General features: G+C 38.0%; 1 non-coding gene across 1 annotated transcript; it reads left to right on the forward strand.

The window, feature by feature from the left end:
* The first annotated feature begins 8563 nt into the window (after positions 1–8563).
* Positions 8564–8669, forward strand: LOC140856825 (small nucleolar RNA R71). The gene has a single exon (XR_012140425.1). It is a non-coding gene; the product is annotated as a small nucleolar RNA R71 (small nucleolar RNA).
* Positions 8670–16388: the final 7719 nt, after the last annotated feature.

The following is a 16388-nucleotide window of genomic DNA, read 5'->3' on the forward strand; positions in this document are numbered from 1 at the left end:
TCTTTACCTTGGGAGTGTAGGGATCTGAGAAAATAGTGGGAGCCTAATTTGTTTAAAAATGAAACCCCTAAACAAATTGGTTAAGTCTGATTACAAAATCTAACTAGAAACTCTTGACTCTCTACAGAAAATATGTCTGCGTCCAACCCTCTGACCAAAATACTAGACACCCACAGATTGACTGGACCTAATTTCAAGGATTGGTTGAGAAACTATAGAATTATTCTGGATTTCGAGAAACTAACTCATGTCTTGGAGCAGGACCCACCTGCCATACTAGCACGTCCGACTGCTGAATAGAGAGCATCTCTGAAAAAGTGGACGGATGACGATAACAAAGCCAGGTACTACATGTTGGGTGCCATGTCTGATGACTTGCAGTGTCAGTATGAGAATATTATGACTACCCGCCAAATGTTGGCTCACCTACAAGAGTTGTTTGGTGAACAAAGTTGTGCAGCCAAGTATCAAGTCTGCCAAAGGCTTTTTAAGGCTAAAATGCATGATGGGCAGTCAGTCCAAGATCATTGTTTGTCAATGATCAAGGACCTTGAGGAGCTTGAGAAGCTCGGTGTCATCTTAGATAGAGATTTTCAGATTGATGTGATCCTTCAATCCTTGTCTGATGCATATGGTCAGTTCATCATGAACTTTCATTTGCATAAGATGCAGTGTACCTTGGCTGAGTTAATGAACATGTTGGTTACGGCTGAGCTTTCTTTGAAGGGTTTAAAAGGCTCGTCCTTATTGTGGAGCAGACTTTTTTCAAGAGAAAGTCTTTTAGAAAGAAGAAGAAGTCTGCAAAGAAGCAGAAGGTGGATGGAAAGAAGAAGAAGACGGAACTGAAGAAGAAGGCTGCTGAAAAGGAAAAATATTTTCATTGCAATTCAAACGGCCAATGGAAGTGGAATTGTCCTCAGTACCTAGCCACCTGGAAGAATAAAAAGGATGGTCCTTCTGGAGGAATGCTCGTTATAGAATCTAATCTTATGATTTTCTCTGCATCCAGTTGGGTACTTGACTCTGATTCTAGTGCTCATTTGTGCACTTCTATGCAGGATCTTGAGGAGAGCAGGAAGCTGAGGAATGGGGATATGATCTTACACATCGGGAATGGAGCAAGAGTTGCTGCTATGGCCGTGAGAACCTACCCTCTGCGATTACCGTTAGGATTAGATTTAGTTCTTAGAGATTGTTATTATGTGCCAACAGCAAGCAAGAATTTGATTTCTGTTTCATGTTTAGCACAAGAAGGCTATGTGATTAGCTTTCATAAGAACCATTTAACATATTTTATGAAAATAATAAAGTTGTAAATGGTTTTCTTATTAATGGTCTCTATCGGCTACATATTGATGTATCTGTATTTCATATCGAGCAAAATATGAATGCCATGGGAATTAAAATATCTAGAGATAGTCTAAATGATAGTGATGTGTAGTCGTTGATAGCACCAAAAATAACTCTACTCACTACGTAGGTAGGATGAGTCGAGATCGTATCCTCAGGGACCTTGGGCTAAGTTGAGATTGCAAAATAAAAGAAAGAAGCATTGTTTTGAATTAGAAAATAAATTATCTTAAAATTGATGTAATTAGAAAACAAAGAACTCGAAAATTTTGAATTAATTTGCACTAGCATAGTTGTATCTCTTTTTTAATTAAATAGATGCGATTAATCTTAAAAAAAATACCTATCTTTCCTCGGCACACCCCGTATTCGTAGATCACGGTATGTCTCCGAAAAGTACTAGATAAACAACTCTTCTTCCTTCGGCACGTCCCATATCCGTAGATCACGATGCATCTCCGGAAAGTAAAAGTTGTTCCTAATATTAATCTAACAGGAAAGCATAAATAAAAGCATATGAAAGAGAGCAAATAAATAACTCATGATGATTTAAATAAAAAGTATAATCTTTATTGCATATAAAGAAATACAAGAAAGTTTAGAACAATAAACCATCTCTGTGTCGTTAAAAAATTTTTTCTCCACTTCTGAGACTGCTAGCTTAGCTGCTCATGAAGTAGTCCCTTTCTATTCCTCTATGCAAGGCTCTAAAAGAATTTTTGGGCTCTCCTTCCAATAGGAGTACAAAAGTCTTTTTATAGGTGTTAGGAGGGAGGAGTTTTACATGATTTTTCGATGTGGGACTAAAGAAAATACTAAGGACTAAAAGATGGATGGATGAGATGGAAAGATCACAAGCAGATAAAGAAAATACAAATTCTTCCTTTGAAGTATTTCCAAATATATATTTTTTTTCCTTTTATTTTCAAGTCCATCTATTCGTCTGTCCCCACGAACCCCGTGCGCCCACTGCCTCGCGTGCGCCTGCTCCCGCTCGCCCGTGCTGCCGCTCACGCTCACCCACGCTGCCGCTCGCCTGTGCCCGCGCACGCTCACCTGCGCCCGTGATGCCGCGCACGCCCATGCCCGCGCTGCCGCTCACGCTGCCTTTTCTTTTTGATTACCAAAAAGAAACTTTTGTTTCTTTAAAATGATGCCTATATCCTTTTTGGATTTCTTGCATAGTATCTTCATTTTCTATAATACCGTATGCATCCTTCTTTTATTTTAATTTTATTTTAAGTCCAATTTTCTTCAAACTTGAGTCTTTTTGGTCTATGAATTGGACTCTTTGTATCGACGATCACCTTTCCTGTATAACATAAAAAGAAGCATCAAATTCTTAATAAATAAAATAAAGTAACTATAATTTTCTATTTTAAATGACTTAAATTAAGTGTTTATCACACCCTCCAACTTGAATTTTTCTCATCCTCGAGTAAAATAGATATATCAGCATTGTGTACCGATTCGGTCTTGAATAAAAAGTTAGATTAGGCATCCCAAAAGGTAAATGATACCTGGTCAGACCATTAAAGAGATACTTCATTGGATTATCAATTTGACCCAATTAGTGGCTGAGTATTAACTTAAGAAATTTCAAGAGCTTTTCTTTCACCAACTTTCCACTTTACTCTTTAAATCCTCTAACTTAATGTGAGATAGGTTTATTATCTTCTTGCAATTTAGTCTCCTTATTATCCACTATTTTTTTAACATTGCCCACCTTTTTACGCGAACCACAACGCTTACTTAGGCGAAAGGGTCCGATTACTCGGTAGGAAACCAATATATATATATATATTTTTTAAATAAAATTTTAAGGAGAATTTTTTTTGCATACCTCGACCTTTCCACCCAATCTCTCATGAAGTAGATTCTTTATTGAGATCAGTAAGAAGAGGGTTGTAGAATCACTCTTAAAATTTGGTCTAGTCTAAACCCTACCATTCATTAGATTTTTTTAATAATTTATTTCTCAGTATCTCTAAAATTATCTTGACCGTTAATCATTCATTTATTAGGATGCCTAATTGACTCTTAATCAAAATAAAATTTGGATACACAAAACTAATTATTTCTGATCATACTCGAGGATTTGATTAATTTCTATTTTCTTCTCCCCCCCCAACTTAATCTATATTGTCCTCAATGGAGTAGGAAAGCAAAGAAAATAAAAGGAGAGAGTACACTTGGGATAATTTTACTTCGGAAGTTGAAGATAGCTTCATTGATTAATAAGCTCTTGTTCTAAATTTCTGTAGCTACAGTAAAGTAAAAAAAAAAATGAAATCATTGGGTTGCCTCCCAACAAGCGCTAAGTTTTACGTCTTCAGCCAGACGTCAAGTTTATTATTTATTATAAAGTGGATCACACAAGTAGATGGTGTCAATTCATTCTTTATGTACAATTTCATCTACATATGACTTCAGACGTTGGCCGTTTACCTTAAATGTATTGCCATTCCAAGGGTCATGAATTTCAATTGCTCCATGTGGGAATGTTTGTGTGACAATGAAAGGTCCATCCCATCGGGATCGAAGTTTATCGAGAAAAAGGCGTAACCTGGAATTGAAAAGCCATACCTTTTGATTTAGCTCAAACAATTTTCTAGAGATATATTTGTCATGAAATACTTTGATTCGAGCTTTGTAAATTCATGAACTCTCGTATGCATCGTTGTGAAGTTCTTCCAGTTCATTGATTTGCAACCTTCGATTAGAACCTGCATTCTTCATGTTAAAATTAAACATTCGTATGGTCCAGAGTGCACGATGTTCTAATTCAACTGGCAGATGGCAAGCTTTGCCATAAACTAGTCGATAGGGTGACATACCGATAGGAGTTTTAAAAGCTGTACGGTAAGCCCATAATGCATCATCTAAGCAAAGAGACCAATCCTTTCTATCAGGCCTAACCATCTTTTCTAGGATATGTTTAATCTCCCTATTTGACACCTCTACTTGACCATTAGTTTGGGGGTGATACGGTGTGGCCACTTTGTGTGTAATATTATATTTTTTCATAAGTGCTTCAAAATATTTATTCGTAAAATGAGTCCCCCCATCACTAATGATCACCCTTGGGAAGCCAAATCGACTAATGATGTTTCGTTGGATAAAACTAGTTACAATTTTATTATCATTAGTCCGTGTAGCTATTGCCTTCACCCATTTTGACACATAATCAACTGCCACCAGAATATATTCGAATCCAAACGAGGCTGGAAAAGGTCCTATGAAATCAATCCCCCAAACATCAAAGATTTCTACTACTAAAATGGGAGTCAGCGGCATCATATCCTTCTTGGATAAATTTTTTGTTCGCTGACATTGCAGACAACTTCGGCCAAATTCATGTGCATCTTTGAAAAGCGTTGGCCAATAAAACCCACTCTGTAGCACTTTTGCTGCAGTTTTTCTTCCACTAAAATGTCCCCCACATGCCGAAGAATGGCAAAAAGTGAGAATGCTTTGAAATTCACTCTCGAGGATATAATAGCGAATAACTTGATCAGGACAGTATTTGAATAGTTCAGGTTCTTCCTAGAAATAATATTTAATTTTCGAAAAAAATCGATCCTTTTCTTGTTTTGTCCAGTGAGAAGGTACTTGTCCTATTGACAAGTAATTGACAATATGGGCAAACCATGGAGGACGGTTAGAGGAGATTGCGAAAAGTTGTTCGTCAGGAAATTTCTCTTTGACCTCATCTATGCCTATCGTGTGTTCAACTAAGATCCTGGAGATGTGATCAGCTACCACATTCTCGAAACCATTCTTATCTCAGATTTTCAGATCAAATTCTTGTAAAAGAAGGATCCATCTGATCAAACGTGGTTTAGTATCTTTCTTTGAGAGGAGATGTTTCAGAGCCGCATGATCAGAGTAAACTAGAACCTTAGACTCTAACAGATATGAGCAAAATTTTTCAAGGGCGAACACTACTGCTAGTAGCTCTTTTTCTGTTGTGGTGTAGTTTAATAGGGCATCGAAAAAAGTCTTGCTAGCATAATAGATCACATATGGCTTCTTATTGATTTTTTGGCCTAAGATGGCACCTATTGCAAAGTCAGAGGCATCATACATAATCTCAAATGGAATGGACCAGTCAGGGGGTTTTATTATGGGTGCTATTGTCAGGGCTGTTCGTAATGTGTTGAATGCTTTCAAACAGTCTTCGTCAAAGACAAATGGTGTGTCCTTGGCCAACAGATTGCACAAGGGTCTTGAAATCTTGCTAAAGTCTTTGATGAAGCGTCTATAAAATCCGGCATGACCTAAGAAGGAGCGTATTTGTCGGATCGAAGTAGGGGGTGGTAGTTTTAAAATGACCTCAACTTTGGCTTTATCTACCTCGATCCCTCTTTTAGAAATAATATGTCCTAATACAATTTCTTTCTGCACCATGAAATGGCTCTTTTCCCAACTTAAGATAAGATTTGTCTCCATACACCATTTAAGAACTTTGGAAAGATTATGGAGACAATCCTCAAAGGTGGTTCCAAATACAGAAAAATCATCCATAAAAATTTCAAGATATTTATCCACCATATTCAAAAAAATGGCCAATATGCACCATTGAAATGTAGCGGGTGCATTGCAGAGCCTGAATGGCATACGCCGAAAAGTGAAGGTGACATAGGGGCAGGTGAAGGTAGTCTTTTCTTAGTCATCCAAAAATATAGATACTTGATTGTACCCTGAATAACCATCAAGAAAATAGAAGAAACTTTGTCCTGCTGACCGTTCTAAGATTTGGTCGATGAAAGGCAATGGAAAATGGTCCTTCCTAGTAACGGCATTTAGTTTTCTATAATCTATGCATACTCGCCATCCAGATGATATGCGAGTGGGAAGCAGTTCACCTTCTTCATTCTTAACCACAGTAATACCTGATTTCTTAGGTACTATTTGAGTGGGACTGACCCATTTACTATCGGATATGGGGTAGATGATTCCAGCATCTAACCACTTTACCACCTCTTTCTTTACTACTTCACACATGTTTGGGTTCAATCTCCTCTACATATCTCGATGGGGTTTGGCATTTGCCTCAAAATGAATATGGTGCATGCAAATGGAGGGGTCAATTCTTTTTAAATCGGCAATGGACCAACCGATAGCCTCTTTGTGTTCCTTCAAAATACCAACCAATTGTGCTTCCTGATTAGGGGTCAAGTCTGATGCAATGATTGCCGGGAGGGTGTCATTGGATCCTAGAAATACATACTTGAGCATAGCAGGAAGGGGTTTCAATTCTAACATAGGTGGTGATTCTAAAGATGGGACTATTGGTGTACTGGCTAATGTGGGCAATGGCTCATACTTGATTGTCCATGGAGGAGTGATTTTATCGTGTGGTGTATCCAACAAGATGTTAACTTCTTTCATATATTCCTCAAAGTCATACACTCCAAAGTGAGCCAAGCAAGTATCTAAGGGGTCTGGTGCTAGAATTATGGGTGTTGCATCTTCTATAATGTCTTCTAATGTATCTACTTTGAAGCAACTATCCATTGATGGTCTTTGGGAAGCACCAAACATATTCAGTCTCAGTTTCTTATTTTCAAACGATATGTCCATGACTCCTGTCCTACAATTAATGCATGCATTTGCCGTAGCTAGGAAGGGTCATCCTAAGATAATAGGAATTTGTCTGGGGTTGCCACTTAGTTCCATGTCGAGAACCAGAAAATCAACTGAAAAGTAAAACTCATCTACTTTGACCAAGATATCCTCAAGCATTCCACATGGTTCCTTAATTGATCTGTCGGCTAATTGCAGTGTGACTGATGTGGGTTTCAGTTCTCCGAATCCAAAAAGTTCATACACCGAACTAGGTAAAAGATTCACACTTGCTCCTAAATCTAGAAGAGCTTTTTCAATGTGATAATCTCCTATAACACAGGAAATGATGGGGGCTCCTGGGTCCTTAAGCTTTGGAGGAGTGGCATGCTGGAAGACAGAACTAGCCTATTCAGTGAGGCATACTTTTTTTGAGATTTGTGATCTAGATTTACGTTTTTGGATGCACAAATCCTTCAAAAATTTGGCATAAGCAGGAACCTGTTTGATTGCGTCTAAAAAGGAAAGATTAATTTGGACTTGCTTAAACAATTCCAACATCTCATCGAGTTTTCCTCCCTTCTTATCTGCAGGAATAGGGGCTTTCAGGGCATCCAAAAATAGGGCTTTAGGCAAGTAAGATGATTCCGATGCAGTTGGTTCCTTCTCTATTTTCAGGTCCTCCTTGTTCTTGGGTGATTTGGCTTCGGTTAGAGATTTAGGATCGATCTCATTGGTTCTACTAGTGTGTTCAATGACCTTCCCACTTCTTAGAGTCATGATTGATTTGGTATGTTTAGAAAAAGCTTCTGGGGTATTAGAGCTTTCAATCACAAATTGCCCTGTTGGGTTGCTCTCGGGTTGGCTAGGTAATTTTCCTCCTTCCCTCCTACTGAATGCTGTCGCTAGTTGACCTATTTGGGTCTCTAGCTTAGTAATGGATTGTGTGTGGGAGTTAAGGGTCTGAGTGTTGACTTCTAATCATTCTAGTACTTTCAGAACTTTTTTCTCAAAAGCTGAGCTGTGACTAGTAGTAAACGATTGAGGAGCATTTTGAAATTGATGGTATGGTCCATGCCTATATGTTAGATCCTGATATTGAGGTCGAGGTGCAGTAGGGCCAACCACTGGTTGTGGTCTCCAGGAAAAATTTGGATGATTTCTCCAGCCGGGGTTATAAGTATTCGAATATGGATCGTTTCCTGGTCTGTGAGCTTGTTGGACTTGAGCTTGCTGAACCTGCTCGTACACAAACTCAGAAAATTGAGGTGCGGCTAGGCATTCACTAACAAAATGGTTTGGACTTGCACACAATGCACAAACTTCTTGGATTGGGTTAGGTGGAATCAGAGATTGTCCAGTATTTAGAAGACGGTCTAATTTTTGAGACAGTTCATCTACCTTACTGTGGATATCCATGACGTTTCCAATCTGATAAATTCTACTTCTTTTTTGTTGAAGCATGAGTTGTTCTCTAGAAGTGGCAGACATATGATGTAGGAAATTCTCACTAAGTATTTTAAAAAGCTGCCAGGCTTCATCCTCACTCTTTAGCATGAATGTCCCACCACATGATGCATCAACTATTTGTCGGTGTTTCTCCAATAGACCATCATAACAATACTGACAAAGTTGCCATTTAGGAACAGCATGGTGTGGACATTTACGAATGAGGTCCCTTAACCTTTCTCATGTCTCATGAAAAAGTTCACCCTCCAATTGGAAAAAACTAGTGATAGCTTTTCTAATTTGATTTATTTTTTCAATTGGAAAGTATTTCTTGAGAAATTCTCTCTGAAGATGATCCCAAGTTCAAATGGTTATAGAGTTTAAGGAGTTTAACCAATGCTTGGCTTTGTCCTTAAGTGAGAAAGGGAACAATTTCAACCTAAGGGCATCATCAGAGAAGTTTTGGATTTTTACTGTGAAACAAATTTCAAGAAATTCATCCAAGTGTTTGTATGGGTCCTCGTTACTAAGTCCATAGAATGATGGCAACATTTGAATAATGCTAGACTTAATCTCATATTGGGTAGCTTCTACTGGAGGTGCTTGAATGCATGGAGAGTAAGTATACGAGGATGGAGTGAAATATTCTCTCAATGAGCGTGGAGGATTAGCCTCACCAGGTGCAGCCATGTTTCTGACTCGAATAGTCCTAAGAGTCTTTTCTAATTCTTCATCTAATGGTTGCAAGTCAGGTTTTAGTGATCGTCGACCTAACATGCAACTAAAAGGTCTATGTAAGACTATCCTAGTCTGTTAAGAATTTTTTTTTTTTTATTAAGAGAAGAAGAGAAGAGTGAAAAGAGTTCTAAAGAAGAGATCCTAAGAAGTCCTAAAACTAATAAGAGAATTAGTTATGGTTAGATTTTAATTACAATCAAGTTAGCACGCAGTGGACTCTCTATCCTAAAGTTACCCTAGTTCTAGACAGCTCCTAACTGTAGTTAGCCTTCAAGCCCTCCAAGTCGGAGCTTGACCAACCAACTGGCTAGGTAAGTATAAGGTTGGTGAGAGTCCCCCCATTGCTTTCCTTAGACACCAATTAAATTGGCCAGATCAGCGAATGAAACCAATTAAAAACCACCTTCCTTCGGGCCCAGTCGTCCCGCAAACCACTTGCCTAGACACCACCAGCTAGCTGACCAAGTCTAACCTGGCTCAACTCTCAGGGTCACTTGTCCTAATGAGCTCAAAATCCTTAGGGTCAACATCTAATTAATTTTAGATTAAGGTCTAGATTATGCAAATACAAGGGAGTGATTTGTGGGCCAAGGAAGGGTGATCAAATCCCCACCTTATCTTAGTTACTAGGTTGCGCCCTTAAAATTAATTATGGAGATGCAATGCAAAGAAACAAGGTGTCCAATCAAGTTAGAATTTTTATATTTGAGGTTACGCTATTTTAGTTAAGTGTTATGAAATATTAGTGGTTTTTTTTTTTTTTTTCAACTATGCCAAGGTCCTTGGCAACGGCGTCAAAATTTGATGCGTAGTCGTTGATAGCACCAAAAATAACTCTACTCACTATGTAGGTAGGATGAGTCGAGATCGTATCCTCAGGGACCTTGGGCTAAGTTGAGATTGCAAAATAAAAGAAAGAAGCATTGTTTTGAATTAGAAAATAAATTATCTTAAAATTGATGTAATTAGAAAATAAAGAGCTCGGGAGTTTTAAATTAATTTGCACTAGCAGAGTTGTATCTCTTTTTTAATTAAATAGATGCGATTAATCTTAGAAAAAATACCTATCTTTCCTCGGCACACCACATATCCGTAGATCACGGCATGTCTCCGAAAAGTACTAGATAAATAACTCTTCTTCCTTCGGCACATTTCGTACCCGTAGATCACGGTGCATCTCCGAAAAGTCAAAGTTGTTCCTAATATTAATCTAATAGGAAAGCATAAATAAAAACATATGAAAGAGAGAAAATAAAGAACTCATGATGATTTAAATAAAAAGCATAATCTTTATTGCATATAAAAAAATACAAAAAAATTTAGAATAATAAACCATCTCTGTGTCGTTACAAAATTTCTTCTTCACTCCTGAGACTGCTAGCCTAGCTACTCATGAAATAGTCCCTTTCTATTCCTCTATGCAAGGCTCTAGAAGAATTTATGGGCTCTCCCTCCAATGGGAGTACAAAAGCCTTTTTATAGGTGTTAGGAGGGAGGAGTTTTACATGGTTTTCCGATGTGGGACTAAAAAAAATACTAAGGACTAAAAGATGGATGGATGAGATGGAAAGATCACAAGCAGATAAAGAAAATACAAATTCTTCCTTTGATGTATTTCCAAATATATATATTTTTTTCCTTTTATTTTCAGGTCCATCTGTTCGTCTGTCCCCACGAACCCCGTGCACCCGCTGCCTCGCACGCGCCCACTCCCGCTCGCCCGTGCTGTCGCTCATGCTCGCCCGCACCCGCGCACGCTCGCCTGCGCCCGCGATGCCACGCACGCCCACGATCATTGCGTCTGACCTAACCAACGACCAGGAATACAAACTTGTCGAGGTACTCAAAAAGCATAAAGAGGCTATAGGGTGGTCAATTGTCGATTTGAAGGGTATAGATCCTTCTGTTTGCATGTATCATATTTACTGCGAGGTTGAGGCAAAACCACATAGGGACATGCAACGAAGATTGAATCCAAATTTACGGGAAGTTGTGAAAAAGGAAGTAGTGAAATGGCTAGATGCTGGAATTATCTACCCAATTTCAGATAGCCAATGGGTTAGTCCAATCCAAGTAGTACCTAAGAAGTCAGGTATTACCGTAATAGAGAATGATGAGGGTGAATTAATTCCTACTCGTGCAACAACTGGTTGGCGAGTATGTGTGGATTACCGAAAGCTGAATACCGTTACTAGGAAAGATCATTTTTCTTTGCCTTTTATTGACCAAATTTTAGAACGGCTAGCAGGACAAAGTTTCTTCTATTTTCTAGATGGATATTCGAGATATAACCAGATCCCGATATTTTCTGCTGATCAAAAAAAGACTACCTTCACATGCCCTTATGGAACATTTGCATTTAAATGTGTGCCATTCGGTCTCTGCAATGCACCAGCCACTTTTCAACGGTGCATTTTGGCCATCTTTTCTGATATGGTCGATAAATTTCTAGAGGTCTTCATGGATGTTTTTTCAGTATTTGGCTTTACCTTTGATGATTGTCTTCAGAACCTAACCAAGGTTCTTCAATGATGTATAGAGATAAATTTGGTCCTAAGTTGAGAAAAGAACCATTTTATGGTGCGGAAAGGAATTGTATTAGGACATATTATTTCTGAAAGAGGGATCGAGGTAGATAAAGCCAAAGTTGAGGTCATTTCAAAACTACCACCCCCTACTTCTGTCCGACAAATACGATCCTTCTTAGGTCATGCCAGATTTTATAGACGCTTCATCAAAGACTTTAGCAAGATTTCAAGACCCTTGTACAATCTGTTGGCCAAGGACACACCATTTGTCTTTGACGAAGACTGTTTGAAAGCATTCAACACATTACGAACAGCCCTGACAATAGCACCCATAATAAAACCCCCTAACTGGTCCATTCCATTTGAGATTATGTGTGATGCCTCTGACTTTGCAATAGGTGCCGTCTTAGGCCAAAAAATTAATAAGGAGCCACATGTCATCTATTATGCTAGCAAGACTCTTTTCGATGCCCAATTAAACTACACCACAACAGAAAAAGAGCTACTAGCAGTAGTGTTCGCCCTTGAAAATTTTTGCTCATATCTGTTAGGGTCTAAGGTTCTAGTTTACTCTGATCATGCGGCTCTGAAATATCTCCTCTCAAAGAAAGATACTAAACCGTGTTTGATCTGATGGATCTTTCTTTTACAAGAATTTGATCTGAAAATTCGAGATAAGAAGGGTTCCGAGAATGTGGTAGCTGATCACATCTCCAGGATCTTAGTTGAACACACGATAGGCATAGATGAGGTCAAAGAGAAATTTTCTGACGAATAACTTTTCGCAATCTCCTCTAGCCGTCCTCCATGGTTTGCCCATATTGTCAATTACTTGGTAACAGGACAAGTACCTTCTCACTGGACAAAACAAGAAAAGGATCGATTTTTCTCGTAAATTAAACATTATTTCTAGGAAGAACCTGAACTATTCAAATACTGTCCTGACCAAGTTATTCGCCGTTGTGTCTCCGAGAGTGAATTCCAAAGCATTCTCACTTTTTGCCATTCTTCGGTATGTGGGGGACATTTTAGTGGAAGAAAAACTGCAGCAAAAGTGCTGCAGAGTGGGTTTTATTGGCCGACACTATTCAAAGATACACATGAATTCAGTCATAATTACCTGCGATGCCAGCAAACAGGAAATATTTCGAGAAAAGATATGATGCCCCTATCCCCTATACTTGTAGTAGAAATTTTTGATGTTTGGGGAATTAATTTCATGGGACCCTTTCCCTCCTTATTTGGATTCAAGTATATTTTGGTAGCAGTGGACTACGTATCAAAATGGGTAGAGGCTATGGCAACCCGAACCAATGATCACAAAATCATGATCAAATTCATTCAACATAACATCTTTAGTCGATTTGGATGTCCAAGAGCCATAATTAGTGATGGGGGTACACACTTCACAAATAAGCACTTCAACATGCTAATGAAAAAATATGGAATAACTCATAAAGTTGCCACACCTTATCACCCCCAGACAAGTGGCCAAGTTGAGGTCTCCAATAGGGAGATCAAGCATATTCTTGAAAAAATGGTAAGACCCGATAGAAAAGACTGGTCAGCACGCTTAGATGATGCATTATGGGCTTACCGTACTGCTTTTAAAACACCCATAGGAATGTCTCCTTATCGACTTGTATTTGAAAAAGCTTGTCATCTGCTGGTGGAATTGGAACATCATGCATTTTGGGCCATACGACAATTTAACTTTGATATAAAAAATACAGGTTCCAATAGGAGACTTCAATTAAATGAACTTGAAGAGCTACGCAATGAAGCGTATGAGAGTGCCAGAATTTATAAGGCTCGAACTAAAGCGTACCACGATAAATTCATTGCACGAAAAATATTTGAGCCCAATCAAAAAGTTTGGGTCTTCAATTCTAGGTTGCGTCTGTTTTCTGGAAAACTTCGCTCACGTTAGGACGGACCTTTCATTGTAACTCAGGTATTTCCTCATGGAGCTATAGAACTCAAAAATCCTAAACAGGGAAACACCTTTAAAGTGAACGATTAGCGATTGAAACCTTACATAGATGAAATTAGTGATGGAGAATTAATTGAATCTGTTGATTTAGTGAATCCAATACCGCCATAATACTCAATTTAGTCTGGCTGAAGATGTAAAACTTAGCGCTTGTTGGGAGGCAACCCAATGATTTCATATTTTTTTACTTTACCGCAGCTACAGGAATTTAGAACAAGAGCCTATTAATCAATGAAGCTATCTTCAACTTCCGAAGCAGAATTATCCCAGGTGCACTCTCTCCTTTTATTTTCTTTGCTTTCCTATTCAATTAAGGACAATATAGATTAAGTTGGGGGGGGGGAGGAAATTAATCAAATCCTCGAGTATGGTCAGAAATAATTAGTTTTGTGTATCCAAATTTTATTTTGATTAAGAGTCAATTAGGCATCCTAAACAATGAATGATTAACGGTCAAGATAATTTTAGAAATACTGAGGAATAAATTATTAAAAAAATCCAATGAATGGTAGGATTTAGACTAGACCAAATTTTAGGAGTGATTCTACAACCCTCTTCTTACTGATCTCAATAAAGAATCTGCTTCATGAGAGATTGGGTGGAAAGGTCGAGATATGCACACAAAAAAATTCTCCTTAAAATTTATTATAAAAAAATATTGGTTTCCTACTGAGTAACCGGGCCCCTTCGCCTAAGTATTGTGGTTCGCGTAAAAAGGTGGGCAATATTAAAAAAAAAAATAATGGATAATAAGGAGACTAAATTGCAAGAAGATAATAAACCTATCTCATATTAAGTTAGAGGATTTAAAGAGTAAAGTGGAGAGTTGGTGAAAGAAAAGCTCTTGAAATTTCTTTAGTTAATACTCAGTCACTAATTGGGTCAAATTGATAATCCAATGAAGTATCTCTTTAATGGTCTGACCAGGTATCATCTACCTTTTGGGATGCCTAACCTAACTTTTTATTCAAGATCGAGTCGGTACACAATGCTGATATATCTATTTTACCCGAGGACGAGCAAAATTCAAGTTGGGGGGTGTGATAAATACTTAATTTATATCATTTAAAGTAAAAAATTATATTTAATTTATTTTATTTTTTAAGAATTTGATGCTTCTTTTTATGTTTTACAGGAAAGATGATCGTCGATACAAAGAGTCCGATTTGTAAATCAAAAAGACTCAAGTTTGAAGAAAATTAAACTTAAAATAAAATTTAAATAAAAGAAAGATGCATACGGTATTATAGAAAATGAAGATACTATGCAAGGAATCCAAAAAGGATATAAGCGTCATTGTAAAGAAACAAAAGTTTCTTTTTGGAATAAAAAAAAAAGGAGTGTTCACGTATGGTTCACGCGGCATGGACGCGAGTGCGGGCGGATGTGGGCGTGGGCACGAGCACGGGTGCGAGGTGGGCGTGGCACGGCAGGTGATGTGGGCGTGGGGTTCATGGGGACAGACGAACAGATGGAAGGAAAAAAATATATATTTGGAAATACTTCAAGAGGAAAAATTTATATTTTCTTTATCCGTTTGTGATCTTTCCATCTCATCCATCCATTTTTTAGATTTTAGTATTTTCTTTAGTCCCACATCGAAAAACCATGTAAAACTCCTCCCTCCTAACACCTATAAAAAGGCTTTTGTACTTCCATTGGAGGGGAAGCCCAGAAATTCTTCTAAAGCCTTGCATAGAGGAATAGAAAGGGACTAATTCATGAGCAGCTAGGCTAGCAGTCTCGAGAGTGGAGAAGAAATTTTGTAACGACATAGAGCGAGTTTATTATTCTAAACTTTCTTGTATTTCTTTATATGCAATAAAGATTATACTTTTTATTTAAATCGTCATGAGTTCTTTATTTGCTCTCTTTCATATGCTTTTATTTATGCTTTCCTGTTAGATTAATATTAGGAACAATTTTTACTTTCCGGATACGCACCGTGATCTACGAGTACGGGGCGTCCCGATGAAAGAAGAATTATTTATCTAGTACTTTCTGAAGATGCGCCGTGATCTATGGATATGGGGCGTGCCGAGGAAAGATAGGTATTTAATTAAAAGAAAAGAGATACAACTCTACTAGTGCAAAATTAATTCAAAACTTTCGAGCTCTTTATTTTCTAATTACATCAATTTTAAGATAATTTATTTTCTAAATCAAAATAATGCTTCTGTCTTTTAATCTCAACTTAGCCCAAGGTCCCTGAGGATACGATCTCGACTCATCCTACTTACATAGTGAGTAGAGTTATTTTTGATGTTATCAATGACTACGCATCAAATTTTGACACCATTGTCAGGGAAACCAATGAGACTGACACTACGATAGACCAAATTTTGGCATTCAAATTTTAATCAACTGTCAAAATTCACAACTTCTCCGATGATGCTCTTAGGTTAAAATTATTCTCTTTCTCACTAAAAGACAAAGCCAAATACTGGCTACATACTTTGGATTCCATGACTATATCAACCTGGGACCAGCTGCAAGGAGAGTTTCTTAAGAAATATTTTTCTATAGGAAAAACTAATCAAATGTATCTGTGGCACCTAAGGCTAGGTCATATAGCGGAAGACAGGGTTAACAAATTGGAGAAATCTGGGCTATTGAGTCCGTTGACTTCTGAGTCATATCCAGTTTGTGAATCATACCTTCAAGGCAAAATGACCAAGCTCCCTTTTACAAGACATGGGGAAAGGGCCATAGACCTACATGCCCTAGTACATATAGATGTGTGCGGCCCATTTGATATGCTG

The sequence above is a fragment of the Elaeis guineensis genome, chromosome 3 (genome assembly GCF_000442705.2).
Source record: "Elaeis guineensis isolate ETL-2024a chromosome 3, EG11, whole genome shotgun sequence".
NCBI classification, from domain to species: Eukaryota; Viridiplantae; Streptophyta; class Magnoliopsida; order Arecales; family Arecaceae; genus Elaeis; species Elaeis guineensis.